The sequence below is a fragment of the Urocampus carinirostris genome, chromosome 1, assembly GCF_059441175.1.
Source record: "Urocampus carinirostris isolate Australia breed hairy pipefish chromosome 1, RoL_Ucar_1.0, whole genome shotgun sequence".
Taxonomy (NCBI): Eukaryota; Metazoa; Chordata; class Actinopteri; order Syngnathiformes; family Syngnathidae; genus Urocampus; species Urocampus carinirostris.
In genome coordinates, this window is record NC_142349.1 from 19,764,017 (window position 1) to 19,778,541 (window position 14,525).

Here is a 14,525-nt window from a genome sequence, read left to right on the forward strand (position 1 = left end):
AACAGGGCAAGCGGGGCAATTCAGTAAACAGAGCCTCGTCCCAACTTGCTTTGGCATGCCGATGAGCGGACGTCGAGGCCCGGCCCCTATCACTCCCCCCCGCAATCTGCTGGTCTCGCATACTTGTTTTATGGGCATCCTGCCATGCTAACACAAGTCAGTCCTCTATTTACCAACAGAAACAAAAAGGGTTCATCAGTATGTATCCACGGCACCCTCTATTCGCTCATCATCGAGGTCTTTTGAAGGTCACCGACGCTGCGGTGGGTAATCACACCCTTATCTTCATCGGGTGCGGCTGAGCGTTTGAAGGCGATATGGCCGCATTTTTAGGGCAGCGCTGTCGCGACTTGAACTTTCATAGCGTCCCGGTGAGTCCAAGTCGCGGTGCTATCGCTTCCATCGTTGGACTAGTGCATAGTACTCGTTGTTTGCGCTATAAGGGTCAGTTTATATAAGGAGCCTGCATGGGATGAGAATGCTGGGAGAAGATTACAAAATCACCTGGGGAAGTTCTTGAGATCACGTCTCCAGCTTCGTCTCGCTTCCCAGATAGCATCTGAAAACGGAGAAAGCAGAGTTGAAATATTTCATCTGCTCTGACAAATCAGTTTAAGATCTCAGATAACCTGAATGTGAACTATTAACTTGACCCCCTAAACCAGGATCACAGTGAAACATAATTTAATGCTGAATATCACTTCTCAAAGCATGACAAATGTATTAAAAATGCTGGAAACCATTGATCCTAACCCCACTGGCTTATCATTTTTGCTTCTTTAAGTGTGTGCATGCTTAGTAAATGTCATGTTGAAACTCTCTATGACCAAATAAGGTTGTATTTTCTTTCACAATTCAATACTATTGGTCTGCTGTTTTGCTTACAATATTAAGTTATTAATTGATATATGGTGGTGGTCTGTGCACCCCTTTGATACTTTTTGTGATTGAGGGCTATTCAAATAAATACAGTATGACTTGACTTTTATCTCCATTTGTAACATTTCCAACAGGGTTTTTACGCCAGAAAGAAAATTATACTTCAAGTGATCTGAATAATCTGAAAACTAAAGGTCGATCAGTCTGTTCATTTCATGAATATTTTTTCAAAGGGAAAGTGCATCTTATTTGACCAATAAATGTTGTCGTATGGTGTCATGCAATCAAAAGCGAGTGCTTAAAAGTACAGGGATAAATACAAACTACAGAGAAACATATTGACCAAAACGCATCCTTTTACTTCGAATTGTTTGCCCAACCTTTTTGAAGTTTTTGGGTACCCGTAGCAGGCAACATGACGGAGAACAAAGTCAGCTCTCTTTAGGTGTGACATCTGCCTACTCGGTCCAACCTGTTGCTCCATTTTTAGGGTTATTACCATGCCAAATCAGACTTTACGTTAAGCACTTGGCTCCTGCTTTCCCCGATAACTTCACGCACTATTGCAAAAATCAAGGCTGGAGGAGTGACATGCAGTGGATTAGCTGTAGGCCCTAATAAAGATTAGGTTTCACTGGAGTTAGGTCAATCAGGGATGAAAGCAGTCAAAGGTTTTTGGATCCAAACAATGTGGTGGTTTGACTTTCAAACATGTAGCCCACTGGCTGCATCAGGCCTACTAAGACTGAGAAGACAACACTGACAAAAGCTCAAGAGACAGACAAGTTGCAGTTTTAGATGTCGCCAAAGTCAGGCGCCCTCACAAAGCAACCGGAACTGTTTCCCTTTATGTCCCTTTCTTACTCTCTATCTTTTTTTTCACTCTCTGTATTCTCCCGTCCTTTCCCTTGCCTCCTTTTTCTCTTTTTTTTGCTTTCACTTTCACTTTCTCTCTTTTGCATTTTCTTTTCCTCCTTTTGATCTATTTCTCTTTTTAAATGTATCTCCCTTTCTTGTACAATCTTTCTCTTTGTTCCCTCCCTCTCTCTTTCTTATTATTCTACCTGTTCGGGCCCGCATGAAAGTTTTTATTCGACCATGTCCCCCACAGGGCAGCACGGCGATGCGGTGATTAGCACGTGTGTGGCACAGTTTTGAAGTCATGAGATCGAACCTTCCTGTGTGGAGTTTGCAGGTTCTCCTGTTGCTTTAGATAAAATTATCATGTCTTCTCAATTCAAACCATTTCAAATGCATGAGACGAAAATATTTCACAATTCCTTTTACTATGGATTACTTTAACATTGAATAAAACAGTTGAATAGACATTTTTCAAAAAGTGATCAGTAACAGCACAGGCTCTCGGCAAGAACCATTTATTGTGTAGTATCATACAGGCCGCTGGCTGTTTTTTTGTTTTATTTTGTTATTTTGTCCATGAAAGAGTCAGAACTCATGTTATGAGTGATTACTTTTTACCCATTTTTTTCCCGGACAAACCAAACTGCCTGTTAAGAAAATGTAATGAGTTTAAATGAAAAACAAAACAAAAATTGGTCTTGGATTTTTCAGGAATATAATTAGTAGGGACTGGAACTGAACATGAATGTATTTTTTTACAACATAAACTGGAAATATGAACTGAAATAAATATATACAAAAAAAGTGTCTGTGTCTTGCTTTTTAGTGTCCATATAGTTTACTGGATCTCTGGCGCCAACTCTGACCCTGAATCCTCTCCAGTACAGGGGAGGATGGTGTTCAGCAGTACCCATCATGAAAGATAGGCATGTATCAGTCTTAAAGGAAGGTAACTAACAGAAAGGTAGGTCTATTGAAATAATAACAATAATAATGTACAAAAACGTACAAAAATATCAGAGGATAAACAAATGTAGAATAGAATAATAATATACGTGACCCATCAATTTATTGCCCCTTTGACAATCAGAACTAATAAAGTAATGTTCAAATGATTCAATTTTTATTGGTTACATATGACAAAAATTGCTTTATTTAGTCTGGTTGAGATCGATCTGCTCCAGACAAACGTGTTCCTTCATCCAACCCTCCACTACCAATGCCTGAGAGGTTATCCATTGTGGGAAGTTGCCATCACCTTGTGGGTGTTTTAGAGAAATACTTTATGATGAATTCATTGAATTTAAGGGAAATATCCTCTTTCAGGAGGCGTATGAATTTTCTCTTTAAACCCAACGGTCACGGAGTTATGGTAATTTAAATAGCACTTGGCAAACGGGGGCAAAGGCGCCCCCATGATAATTAAGGGTTAAAATGGTTAAAGTGTGCAATATATTATACTGTTATATCTGTTGGATTTACCTTGAATAGCCTATCTGACCACCCTTGCTAGCTTAAATGCTGAAGCCAGCGATAAATGGCAGGTTGCCTTGAACTTCAAAGTAGAAAATGTCTCTGAACGCGTTAATATTCATAAATTATTTGACAAGGTCAGGTTGTCTACTTTTAAATTTGTGCCGTGTTATTGTCATGCATATTTAATTATTGAAAACCCCTAACCCTATTAAACTGTACATCTGGGGGGGGACAAGCTTATAGACTCCCCAAGGTCTGTTTCTTGAAAACCTTCACCTGGCCTTCGGGCGCAACAGGTGTCTGTTGAGCCAGGCCTGCTTCTTTTCTACCCTCTGTCATACTTCTGATCACGAGGTAAATGAGTTATCATGTGAATCAGGAGGAGATTTAAGTTGCATGCGGTTAGGCTTAGTCCCCCAAGATGAGCTAAAGCTTCAAGGGCTGCCAGGGTCTTGATTAGCTCAGGGGTAGAAGCTCTTTTTCTAATATCGTGCAGCCTGTTGTGTGGTGAGATTAGCGCCTTATGAAAAACTGCCCCCACTGACACGCCTTATGGGTTCGGAGCCTCCTACCTATTGCATCGTCTCGTCTATGACTTGGCCAAAGCAAAACCAGTACCGTTGGCAATGGTTTCAATGCGAAAGAAAAGGTCTTGTGGGCATCCTCGTAGCAAAAGTGTGTTTAAAGAACACATTTAACATTGTTACCTTAATGTAAATCACATGCAGGACAAAGTGACAGAAATAAATCAATGAGGGATACGGCACACAGTCAACAAACCACATTGAGACCAGGGCTGAAACAATTAGTCTACATTGTTGACAAAAATCAATAATAGAAATAGTTGAAAAGAAATTTCAGAGAAGCATCTCGACATGAATATTATCCATACTAACAGATATCCATACGCAATGGCGTCTCTGTCTGGAGCGGGAACATAAACATACAAAAATGGCGACGTCAACATAAACCACACGTCTCAAAACTTCTAATGTTTGGAATGTTTTGGCCTGGATGCCTCCAATGAAAAGACTGCTTGCATAGTTTGATCGGTGACGCATAAACATATAAATAGCAAGCTGGACTTCTGAATAAAACAGAGACTGACTCACATCGGTAATGTTCAAGTAATGTTCAAGTCGATATGATTTTAAAGACATTCCCTGTACATTTTCTATGCGTATATTTAGCTTGAGCGCTATGCTGACTGCGCCTGACAAACGTGCAATATGTAAAATGTTTGCGGTCTGAAAAACAAACGTCAGTTGTTGAAACTGTTTGATATCAAAGTGTTGAGAATCGTTAGGTACTATAGTTACAGACTTTGAGGAGGACCACCTAATGTACTTGACAGAATGGACATCACATTAGTTTTATTTACAGGTCTACAGCTGATAATTTGCCTCTTCTTGGTTTACAGTGATAGAAAATGTTTACTTTATTTTAATATATTATTTAGTCAATGGGACGAGACCAGGAGGATGGCCGCGATTGACGTGGATGGATGGTGTTATTAGTTCACTGCGGGAAAGAGGTCTAAATGTAGTGGAAGCTAGAGCTCTTGTTGGTGATAGGAATGAGTGGAGAGGTGTTGTAAAAGGATAGTGGGATGTTTAGACGTGTTCTAAGGGATGGGAAGGGCACCTGTATGATGCGGCAGGGGGAAACGAAAGCTGTCGGGCCCTGCCTAACCGCATGCAACTTAAATCTCCTCCTGATTCACATGATAACTCATTTACCTCGTGATCAGAAGTATGACAGAGGGTAGAAAAGAAGCAGAGTGTGTTGTGTCACCCTGACCCGAGTGACAATGCTGCTTTCTTGTGTCCCATTTCATCTAGAGGGACAAAAGCATGACCAACTTGGGTACCATGGTGCTTTGGGCATTTGGGTTGGCCATGGTCCAAAACATGTTGTGTGTGTTATTTGCTTCTTTTTTCTTTTTTTTGTCCTTTGTTTTTGTATGTGTTTGTCTTGCTGTCGGTCACCCCTCTCGAGGGATATGACCAGGGTAGATAAATAGATTTATTTGTCTGTCCCTAAAAATGGACAGAGGTTTATTTATTGATTGATGTCTCTATTGGGGCAGCAGGGGGGCTGGGTGGAGTATGTTTGATAAAATATGTATTTTTAACTATCAATTTTTCTTGTATTTATTATCATATGCCACAAAATTAAAACAATTTACGGATACATTTAAGAAAAAATGAATAATTATCCGACTATTCAACAAATGAAAATAGTTGTTAGTTGCACCCCTAGTTGAGACATTGAGAAAAGCCGAAGACAGATATAAATCTCCATTGGGATTGAGTGGAGAAGTCCTCTAAAGTCAAGTGAGGCTTTAGAGACCACTTTGATAATTTGGTATGATTTCTGATGGTCAATTAGCTCACAATAAAGAAACCGCAGAGGAAAATGTGTAAACAAGAGTTCCTAACAGACCATTTCCAACTTTTTTTCCAGATGAAAAATGAACTCCTAAATAACTGACTTTCAAAGAATCTTTGAAAAAGCTTTATCTGGGAGTACGGCCCCCTTTATCACCTTTCCACTATTTGGAAGCCCTCCCAAACAAAACCACAGAGGAAGAACATTTAGCAAAGACCAACAGATATCAACAAATTCGACACGTTCACGACTGCACCCAAAGACACGTGCTTTGTGCCAGTAGTGACTTTTAAGCAGTCATGTGAAACAAGCTGTTTCTTTCTACAAATCAGATTACATCTTCGAGCTGAAAGTATGTGTCCCTAGTCCCCACACACTTAATAAGACCATGGTTAACTTTTGCCTTCTTGCTCTAATCATAAAACGACAAAGTGTGAAATCCAGAAATGAAAAATAAAAAAACAACGAAAATGAAGCAAGGGAATCATTTATTTTGAAAATATAATCTAAGGAAATGCCCGAATCCTTGTGTCAACAGTGTGCCTGCTACCTGGCAGGCTCGGCAATGGAATGAGACGCTTGCTGCTACTTGTTCAATGTACATTTGGCAGGAATGCAAAAGATAGATGATGAGAAAATTATTCCCCTTCGATTCACATAACCGAATGAAGGGGGAAACACAGATTTCTTCTGTTTTGATAAGTGATTTTTAAACTTTCCCAGCCTTACTTCAACCCTATCCTTGTTTCGTAACCCTTTTTTGAAAACCTAACCCTTCCTTTAAACAATACAAAACAAAACAACAAAAAACCTGGCTGTAAACAAAACCTTAACCATTTCCTAAAACTCTTATTTCAACCTTTTTAATCTACAGCTGGATTGAAATGTTACTCGGAAACCGGATTGTCTTGGAACCCCAATGTGAAACACAAAACCCAACACAAAACTAAGCCTATACAACTTGACATTAATTAGAAAAATATTAATTTAAATTTGAATATGAATAATAGGAAAAATGATAATAGGGTAATATTATATTAATAACCGCTCGATTACAAGAGTAAGCTATATACCTAAATTAAAAGTTATTTATTCCCAGTAGATCTAAACCTAAAAGTATACGCTTGTTAGGTCAATTCCCTTATTGTTATTAACAGGATGCAAGAACAACAACTACATTTACATTTATATCTATTCTTCAGTGTTTACGTGTATTAATATTTACAAATACATAGTTTATGTCACTCGTTTATATCACATAATATTACACTAGTTAGTTTAGTTTTTATGTTAATTCAAATACCATTTCTTACTACTGGCTGCATTTGAGATTGACTAACTGAAAATAATGGCCAGGCGTTAATGTAATTCATACAAATAGGGAATGTGTGTTAAAAAAACAAAAACAAAGTAATGAGACAAAGGAGTGATAAAAGGGAGTTTAGAGAGCAAATGTGAGAAGCATCTTTCCTCATGAGACTCCGGAACAAAAGTTACTTACAACAAGAAGGTAATCAGTAATGCAAGTTACTTTTTCAAGGTAACTTTAGTAACTCTGTCTACATTGGCAACACAGGTGAATCCTGAGTAAAAAGAGTAATTTCATAATGTAAGTAAAACTGACTAATAAGGTAATTTAAAACCTTAACCTAGCTGACACACCATTCTTGTGTTTAAATGTGTTTGAAAGCCTATTTTTGGCTTGAAACCCTAAATATGAAACCTAACCCTTTTGGCTCCAAACCTAACTTTAACTTGAAAGTTGACTACTTGAATTAAAACTTGAAACGTTACGAATATCCTTAAAGTGTTTGAAAGTCTTTAACTTACTTGAAAATCTTAAACCAGGCTTTAAAAACAACTGAGTACTTTGGCTCAAACAGTAGATTGAGAAGACATGTTTTCAGCTCAAATGACCAAAAGCAATTTCATCCTTATTCGGAAAACTGCAAAGCCCCACATTTGTTTTACGATGACTATTTTTGTTCAGTTTTTGAGTAACTCAGTAAGGACGGTTAACAGCCTGACTGCCGTTAAGCTAAATCAAGTCCAGATAAATAGAGGAAGTATAAGTCGTTCCCTGACAAGACAGGTACAAGGCTCACTGCTCCTAATCAGAAAGCCATTTGATATGAGCACTAATCAACAGGTAATAAGTATGTAGTTATCTATCAATTTGGAAAAATAAATCACTTGAGTGTGCCATTTTAATGATGAATAATATATCTAAACATAGACCTGCTGCTCCAATCTTTAAGGTCAGTCTGTTTTACGCCCTAACAATTAACTGTCAGAAACCTGTCAACAGGCCTAACTCATTTCTTGGGGCGGCATAGCTCGGGATGTAGAGCGCTCGTCTTGGAATCAAATGATCGCAGGTTCGATTCCCGGCTCCTCCGTGTTATATGTCGAAGTGTCCTTGGGCAAGACACTGAATCCCTAATGCCCCCAATAAGCAAGTAGGCGCCTTGCATGGCTGACTCCCTATTGGTGTGTGAGTGTGTGTGTGTGTGAATGGGTAAGTGTGAAGCACATTGTAAAGCGCATTGGGAGGTCTTCATTGACTTGAAAAGCACTATATAAATGCAAAACATGTTCAACTTTATCATGAAGGAGGGACATTCTCTCTTCACAGCTGATGCCTGAGCCGACCAATGGGGGAAAAACTGCAACAATCATCAAAATGGTGGATTTACTAAGGCGGCCATGGATGCTTGGATAAAGTGACATAGGAGCAAGAGAGTGATGCAAGAGTATTAGCGAAAAATTTGAGTTCCAACAGCAACAAAAACCAATCACACCTGAAGACTCTCTAGAGTCTCGGACCTGATAATCGGACGTATACAATGTGTGTGAGGTGTGTCAGAATTTTTGAAAGATGAAATGGCTGCCATAATGATAGAATAGAATAGAATAATAATAATAATAATTTCCTTTGTATTGTCATTCTTTGTAACAATGTACACAGAACGAAATGTCGATACACCTGACCCGTTGTAGCGAGCCGATGCAGCCGCAGCCAACAGAGGGCGCCGCCATTTTACCAATGTTATAAGTCTTAGGTATGACTCGGCCGAGGCGCGAACCAGCGACCTCCCAGTCTCAAAGCGGGCGCCCTACCATCTAGGCTACTGAGCTGGTATAGAATAGAATAGAATAGAATAGAATAGAATAGAATAGAATAGAATGGAATAGAATAGGGGACGGACGGGACGATTGTAGGCGTTGACTAGACTGGCCAATCATTTAGGCTCTCTAAAGGAGCACAGCGCTTTCTCCGTTGCTCTGGCTTCTGATGTAAAGTCTACTTTGAAAACCTACTGGTTTCAGAATTTGAGATATTGCTATTCCTATGTAAAATTTTACACAAAACGGTATGATCTAAACCTGCAATTAAAATTTTATATTTTACCCAAGGATTTATCAAGTTATTTTTAGTAGTAATCTTTTTGATTCAATAAGAAACAGGGGCGGAAGCACTGAGGAAAGCGCTTTTTCTGACTCCAAACACTGCAAACATCTTTGCCAACTCCCGTATATTTCCAGACATGTCTGAGTGTAAATCAAGCTGCTGATAATATTGTAATGCCCCTACGTGTAGTCAAAGATGCACACAGTCACTGATGAAATCTGATCGCCGATTTTTTGAACAAATAAAAGGCGGTAAAAAACACATTCCACAGGAGCTACTGTTAGCTGCCAGTCACACTGAGAGACTGAGAGCAGAACTTCCCCACCAGTCACTTCCCTTCTTCATGACGTCCTTTCTCCCTTAAAGGGTCCATCACAAATGTGAACAAAAGCAATAAAAGTAACAGACATTACAATATTAAGATTTTAAAAAGTTTGTGGTTGAAAAGCATGTTTGTGATTAAGAGAGCGTAAAAAAGAGGAGTTAACCTGTTTAAGGAAAGCATGTTCAGGTGGAGACTGATTAATTAGCTCTTATGAAATTAGTTCGTAAATGTGGTTCTAAAACAGGAGTGCCAACACTTTTCAATTGGCGAGCTCCGTTGAAATTTCTATTTCTTTGGGCACGTTCTGTTTCAAGTTAATTTAAGTCATGTCAGTTGTATGACTATTTTAATGTATGTATCTATTTTAAAAGGAGTAAAAGAAATTGATTCAGGACTTCGTCCAATGGAGCGACACTAACCACCTGCACCTGAACACCACCAAGACCAGGGAGATGGTAGTGGACTTCAGGAGAACTAGAACTCACCCGGTTTCTGTAACTATTAAAGGAGAATTACTAGAATTTGTCCAGACCTACAAATACCTGGGTGTGCAGCTGGACAATAAACTGGACTGGACTGCCAACACAGAAGCCTTATGCAGGAAAGGACAAAGCCGACTGTACTTCCTCAGAAGGCTGGCATCCTTCAACAACTGCAAAAAGCTTCTGCAAATGTTCTATGAGACTGTTGTGGCAAGCGGCCTCTTCTATGCGGCAAAGTGTTGGGGAGGCAGCGCTAAAAAGAAGGATGCCTTACGTCTTAATAAACTGGTGAGGAAAGCAGGCTCTGTTGTGGCCACAGAGCTGGACAGCCTGACAACTGTAGCTGAGAGACGGGCACTGAAAAAGCTGCGGTCAATCATGGACAATTCATCACATCCACTACACAGCATCATCTCCAAACAGAAGAGCAGCTTCAGCGACAGACTGCTGTCACAGTCTTGTTCCACGGACAGACTGAGGAGATCATTTCTTCCTCTTGCCATGAGGCTCTTTAACTCCACCCGGGGGAGTAAGAGCCCACATTAAACCCCACCCCCACATATGCATATTACCCTATTTTTATTACAGTGTGTATTTTATGTAGCACTATTTAAATACTCTATATCAACACGTTATATTGGGTATTTCTGTATTCTTTTTATTTTATTATTTTATTTTGCAACACAAAGATACTGCTGGAAGTGTGAATTTCCCTACGGGGATGAATAAAAAGTCCATCTATCTATCTATCTAAAAAAAAAAAAAAACAGGTAGCTATTAATATACCAATTTACGAGTTGCTGCTAAGCCTTATTTTATTTCCCGCACTGCTGGTTTTGGTTTAAGTGAAAGACTAGTTATGTTAGTTGTGCTGTAATTCTAATGTAGTTAATGTAAAGGGTTTCAGAGAAATATCAAGTTTTATTTAAATTTATGTAACGGGTGTAATAATAATAATAATAATAAAAATAATATTTTATTGAAATTCCTGCTGAAATATGTTGTATCGTTTCTGTATAAGTGTCCTGCAATGATGAGTCCAACAGTGCCACCTGCTGGTATGTGGCAAGGTTTGGTTTGGCTTTAGACTTTGCGACAGGAAGGTGGGTTTTTTTGGCAGTCTACAGCGAGCTGCCAACGGTAAGACACGATCTTTTGGTGCTCCGCAAAAAGTTAATTTTAAACATTAAAACCACAGCTGACAAATCTCTCAACATGCACAGTAATGTGATTGATGTTGTCAAGCTGTTTGGATTTATTTTCGTTTTGTTTCTGTCGCCTTTTATGTTTGTTTGCATGTTGTGCTAAAATGCTAATTCCCCTTATAGAGATCAAAGCCAGCAGAGAAGCTTACCATGTGTTGTGTTGTGACTCATTCATTAGCAGGTAAATTGTACCTGTTATTATACTCATTATTGTTATTATTTCTATTTTCTCATATATATAAAAAGGATGATGTTGGTTAAAATTCAGACTAAAGAAAAATATGTTGAATTCCTTGTAAACGTTAAAAAGCCACTATACGATCTCTTGTTAAAAGTATCTTGTTAAAATGGATGTAAACATGTATTGTGATGGTTGATATTCTAAAATGTATTTTATGTAAACCGAAAAGAAAGCTCTTTGATATGTTTTGGGCAGTCTACAACAAGCTGTCAACGAGATCAAAGCCAGCAGAGAATTTTACCACGTGTTGTGTTGTGACTCATTCAATTGCAGCAACTGTAATAAAAACCTCATTTACGTTTATAACAAATATTTGTTTCTTTTTGCATTATTAAACATTCCTTACCCTAATTTAGAACCGTTTAAAGCAAGTGAATATCGGCTCCAAATATCAGATATCGGCCTCATCTCAATACTAAGGATCTGTGTCATATCGGCCCTGAAAAACGCATACTGGTCGATTCCTAATAAGAAGTCTTGTAATGTAAGAAAAGAGGCATCAATTACAGTGGACAAGTTAAATGCCATTAAAGATGTAGAGCTAAAAAGCAATGTCGAACGTCAACTACGTACATAATCAACCGTTCTGCACACTGAGTAAGCGATTTGCGAAAAGTAAGCTCACCTCTTGTGCATTGTGGAAACATAACCAAGTAACCACAAGGAACAATAAGTGGACAACAAATACATTTTTTAAACGTTACAATAGTTTCAATTAAGATCATTGTTTACAAGGCTAGTCTCATCCCCCTTATTTCAGATTCCAAATATGTTTTTCAGTTAGATAAAAGGTTAACATACTGACTTCAACACCGAACAAGGTTCAGACAAAATCGGTGTAGAATCTTCATCTGGAGTGCATTTCCTGCCCTCAGGCGAGGCATTTGTCTACATGGCTCTGTGTTATGTCGTCCCCTTACAACACAGAAAATGCAGAATTTAAGGACATGTAATCTCTGCGTCAAACATGCACATCCGGACAAATTGCTCAAGAAAGGCTCTGGTGGTTTGAATGTGCAGTTTTCTGAGTAATTCGCTAACCAAGAAGCAGATACGTGCAATTATTGGTATCTAATCAGGTCCAAATTTCACTTTAGAATGTGAATATAAGACGATAACAAATTACAGCAAGAACAAATTTCAATACCAACCCCAGATGTGAGTGAAAAAAAAAAAAGTCTAGTGGCAAATTTTCCATGCTGACACGTGAAGAGACAGTTATAGTGAGCAACAACAGCACAGAGTTATTATCTTGTCTGCAACAAAATGAAGCCGATGAATTGTCTGTCATTGTTTCTTTCCCTTTAAAGCTGTCGAAAGGTAGCGAGCAGCGGTGCCCACGGGAGCTGTGAAATGTTAGTTTTGGAGTCTAGGTAAACAGCCTTTCTCCCATGGTGGGCCGGTACCCTACACAGCGTAAGCACATGTTTCCCATTGTGGTTAAAAGGAAAGGAGGGGGATTAAAGTGTAGTGTGATCCACAGCCACAGTCATATACACCCCATGGTGGGATCACAGTACTGCTCAGGACAGCTGATGAAGCCCACTTGGAAGTGGATGCAGCAAGGGGAAAACCTTTCTGACAGACTCACGAGCCATTTTAAAGATGGGGGCTGAGGATACACTGGCAACTGTAACTCATTCATCCACTCAAAAATTATGAAAAGGTGTTGAAAGCAAACAAAATTATTATTTTCCACAAGCTATCCTAGAAAAAGAGATCATTTTCTGCAAATCACATTTAAGAACATGCTGTCCGATGTAAGCAGATGTACCGCAAATTCCGGACTATAAGCTGCTACTTTTCCCCCAAACTTTCAACCCTGCGGCTTATTCAGTGATGCGGCCGATTTATGTAATTTTTCTAACGGCCACCAGCGGTGCTCGAGTACAAAAAGTAAAATTTAGACCGGTGGAATATATGCGCGGAGGAAGACTGCAACTTCACTAAAACTGGCCGCATGCGAAAGGCAACTTTTCCGCAAGTCTGCCAGTGGATCCTGACAGCGTGGGGCAGCATCAAAAAATCCACCATCATCAACGGGTTCCGAAAAGCCGGTCTGCTGTGTAACGGAGAGGAGGGCACAGAATCAGGAGTGGATGAAAGTTCCAGCGACAGTGACAGCGCAAGTCTGTATGACACTGTTTCTTTCCGACACTGAGGAAGACGACTTTGATGGCTTCAGTTCTAAGGAGGAAGATGAGGACGGTTTACCGTGATTTTTACAAGTACGGTATGTTTTTTTTTTTTTTACCAGACCTGTTTACTGTGTCGCGAGCGTGTTGCTAGCGTGTTGCTAGCGTGTTGCTACCATTAACGGGCACCGTTTGGGATGAAAGTTATATTATTATTATTATTATTAAAGCTTTGAAAACTCTCTCGGTGTACCGTCTTTCTTTGTAAATATGTGTAACCCATGTATAATATGTATTTGCAACTGTATATTTTTGTAATGTATTTATTTGTATTTATTTGAGACACTTATTCTGCACGGGCAAATTGAAAAAGAGGGGCGGAGCAAACGCGGGCTGATGGGAAGTGGGGTAAAGGTGAGACCAGTTTGTTGTCGTGGCGGACAATAGTGAATATACAGTATATTTTTCCCACCCTTACCTATGGAAATATACACTTTTTTTCCTTGGATTACTTTCAACGGGTACCCGGACTCTGCAGGTCTGCATCAAATCTTAAGTACCGGTATCATTTTCCGTTCATTTTTCCGGCTGTGATTTTTGGACTGAGTACTTCAATGAAGGACATTTAGTTTCAATCGCGGGACTTGAAGTCAGGTTTGGATTAATTTTGTGTTTGTGTTACATTTTTTAATGTTTTAACGTGGGCACATGCGGCTTATGTACAGGTGCGGCTTTGTGTATGTACAAAATCGGTTTTCCTCTTAAAATGTGGTGGGTGCGGCTTATAATCAGGTGCGCTGTATAGTCCGGAATTTACGGTATATGGACTTGGTCTAGGAGCACTTGGCTGCTCCTTCGAGGTATTTTTTTCTCGTGTTTTCTTCATCTCTCATCTCTCATCAGCCGTACCATCAGCTTATCCTCATTAGGGTCGCGGGGGGGCTGGAGCCCATCCCAGCCATCTCCGGGCAGTGGGCAGGGGACACCCTGAACTGGTTGCCAGCCTGAACTGGTTGCCAGCCAATCGCAGGGCACACAAGGACAGACAACTCATTCGCTCATTCACACCTAGGGACAATTTGGACCGGCCAATTCACCTGAAATGCATGTTTTTGGAA

General features: G+C 39.6%; 1 long non-coding RNA gene across 2 annotated transcripts in view; it reads right to left on the reverse strand.

Annotated features, from left to right (window-relative positions):
* LOC148373844 (uncharacterized) overlaps positions 1-14,525 on the reverse strand; it is an 80,257-nt gene that overhangs the window by 4,555 nt on the left and 61,177 nt on the right. For both annotated transcript variants that reach the window (XR_015852823.1, XR_015852822.1), the window contains one exon: positions 505-559. This is a non-coding gene — a long non-coding RNA (uncharacterized LOC148373844). The remainder of the gene's footprint in view (positions 1-504; positions 560-14,525) is intronic.